We start from the raw sequence: 2,933 nt of genomic DNA, 5'->3' as shown, positions 1-2,933 counted from the left end.
ACCCCTCAAGGGGAGCATTGGATTCATGAAGTGACCTTCCTGAAAAGATTGGAACATACTGATTTGACACCCTGGCATTGACTGCCTAAGTAAATTAGGATACAAGTTCTTAGAAATAGAATTTGGGCTTGTGAAAGAGCCCTGGAAGAAGCTGCAAGAGGAATTAATATTGTATATGGAAAAGAGTTTATAAAGCATTGTAGAAATAGACATTTAGGCAAGCTTAATAAAGAAATGATGCAAATCTAAGAGAAGTTAAAAATATGAACATTATCTTGACCTACTTTCCATCTTTCTGTTTTCATGCTAATGCTGTAACAAGTTTATGCCCAGATAACCTGTGATTTGGAGGGTTTTCTGAGATTTAAAAGTTCATATAACTTGCTTCAGCAGACACTAAACTTTGTGTGTGCATTGTACTTTCTAGAGACATAGTTATGTGATCTTTTTCAGGAAAAATAATGGGTTTGAAGAAAATAATGGGCTTTTGATTATGTATTATTGTATAACAAGAAAGTATGTAACCGATAAATGACTGAGGTGAAATCAGAGAGGGGAAGGGAGGAAGGGAAGGAGGAAGAGAGAGCAAACTGTCTACAGCGGAGTACAGCTTCAGAACAGCTAGGAATCACCTGTCAGATTGCAACTGCATCATTGCCTGAAATTCTGATTTTGTGTCAATACAATTCTCTCATTCTTCAGAACCACAAATCAACTGAGGCTAGTCTTCAAAATGAGGTCACCACTCTCTTTCTGCCATCTTTCCTCGCCGTCACCATGGTGTGAATGAATGTTCTGGCGGATGCTCTTAAGAGCATCAACAACGCTGAGAAGAGAGGCAAACGCCAAGTCCTCATCAGGCCGTGTTCTAAAGTCATTGTTTGGTTCTTAATTGTGATGATGAAGCACGGCTACATTGGTGAATTCGAGATCATTGATGATCACAGGGCTGGGAAGACTGTTGTGAACCTCACAGGAAGGTTGAACAAGTGTGGAGTTATAAGCCCTAGATTTGATGTTCAGCTCAAAGACCTAGAGAAATGGCAGAATAACCTGCTCCCGTCACGGCAGTTTGGTTTCATTGTGCTGACAACCTCGGCTGGCATCATGGACCATGAAGAGGCAAGACGAAAACATACAGGAGGGAAAATCCTGGGGTTCTTTTTTTAAATGTAAAGCATAAATAAAAAGTCTTCATGGACTGTGAAAAAAATGAGGTCACCATTGGATCCCACCTATCCTAATGTAAGCAAGCCCTTGAATGTTCCAATATAACAAAAGCACAAGAAAAAGACCATAAAATAGACTTTGTGGAGATGACTAAAGTTCTTAAGGAGGAAATGAACAAACACCTTAAGGAAATTCAGGAAATCTCAAATACCTAGAGGAACTGATGAAATCCCCTTTTAAACAACCAAGACAAAAATCAGAAACAAACAAAAAAAAAAAAAAAAAAAAAAAAAAAAAAAAAAAAAAAAAAAAAAACAGGTGAAGGAAATGAATAAAATTGTTCAAGATCTGAAAATGGAAATATAAGTAATAAAGAAAACACAAACTGGGAGAATCCTGGAATGGAAAACCTAGGTGAGAGTGAAGACACAAGCATTATCAACAGAATATAAGACATGGAAAAAATAATCTCAGGCTGTGAAGATAAGATGGAAAAAAATAGATACATCACTACCAGACCTCAAAAGAACTAACACCAATATCTTTAAACTATTCTGTAAAATAGTAATAAAAAGACTAGACCACTTCCAAACTCTTTTTATGAGGCAGACATTTTCCTGGTATCAAACCAATTAAATTCAACAAAATGAAGACAGAATTCTAAGACAAACTCCCTGATGAACAAGCGGATCCAAAATTCTCAATAAATTCTTGTAGATCAAATTTAAGAATGTAACCAAAGAAGCATTTACTATATCAGCTATGCAGAGATGGTTCAACGTACATAATTCAATAAATGTAACATCTTATGAATGGGCTCAAGAACACAAATCATCTGATTTTTTTCAAATGATGCATAAAGGACCTTTGAAAAATACAATATTCCTTCATGATAAAAAAAAATAAAACTGGTGAAGCTAGGGATGAAGGAATCATACATCAACATAATGAAGGCCCTCTATGACAAGCCTATAGCTACCATATTGTTAAATGAAAAAAAAAACTGTATGACTGAGTACAAGACAAAGTTGTCAGATCTCAAAGAAAGTTCTAGCTAAAGCATAAAGGAAGGAAATAAAAAAGGATTTAAATAGGAAAGAAAAGGAGATGCCCCATTTTCTCTCAGGTGAGTTTCTGAGACTGGAGCAGCCAGCCGGGAGGCACAGGACCCACGAGTCCCAGGGGAGCCGCAGGGCGGCAGGGACAGGATCCTCTCAGCTTCCGAGTGACAGAGGAGGATCAGCGTCCTTCTCTGCCCCTTCCCTGCAAGTGGAGGGCCTACCTCCAGGAAACACCTTAAGCCAGAGACTCAGGTGAGAGCCGCCATTTTCGCTCTGGTGAGTTTGTAAAACCGGGGCAGTCAGCTTGGAGGAACAGGCCCCACGAGTCGCAGGGGACTTGGAGGGCAGCAGGAACAGGACAAGCTCTAGCCATCTAACACCAAAAAGCAAGAGATGGCGAAAGGCAAATGCAAGAATCCTGCCAACAGAAACCAAGACTACTTGGCTTCATCAGAACCTAGCACTCCCACTGCAGAAAGTCCTGGATATCCCAAAACACCTGAAAAGCAAGAATTGGATCCTAAATTGTATCTCACAATGCTGATAGAGGAACTTAAGAAGGACATGAATAACTCCCTTAAAGAAATACAGGAGAATATAGGTAAAGAGGTACAAGCTCTTAAAGAGGAAACAAAAAAAAAATCCCATAAAGAATTACAGTAGATCACAAGTAAACAAGTAGAAGCACTTAAAGAGCAAACT

General features: G+C 38.7%; 1 pseudogene across 1 annotated transcript; it reads left to right on the top strand.

Moving 5' to 3' along the window:
• Positions 1-748: 748 nt before the first annotated feature.
• On the top strand, positions 749-1,213 carry LOC116091932 (annotated as a pseudogene). The gene has a single exon (XR_004119115.1). The product of XR_004119115.1 is annotated as a 40S ribosomal protein S15a pseudogene (transcript).
• Positions 1,214-2,933: the final 1,720 nt, after the last annotated feature.

This window comes from Mastomys coucha, unplaced genomic scaffold (assembly GCF_008632895.1).
Source record: "Mastomys coucha isolate ucsf_1 unplaced genomic scaffold, UCSF_Mcou_1 pScaffold15, whole genome shotgun sequence".
In the NCBI taxonomy this organism is placed as follows: domain Eukaryota; kingdom Metazoa; phylum Chordata; class Mammalia; order Rodentia; family Muridae; genus Mastomys; species Mastomys coucha.
Note: the sequence above shows the minus strand (reverse complement) of the source record. Positions and strands in the feature narration are given on the sequence as shown.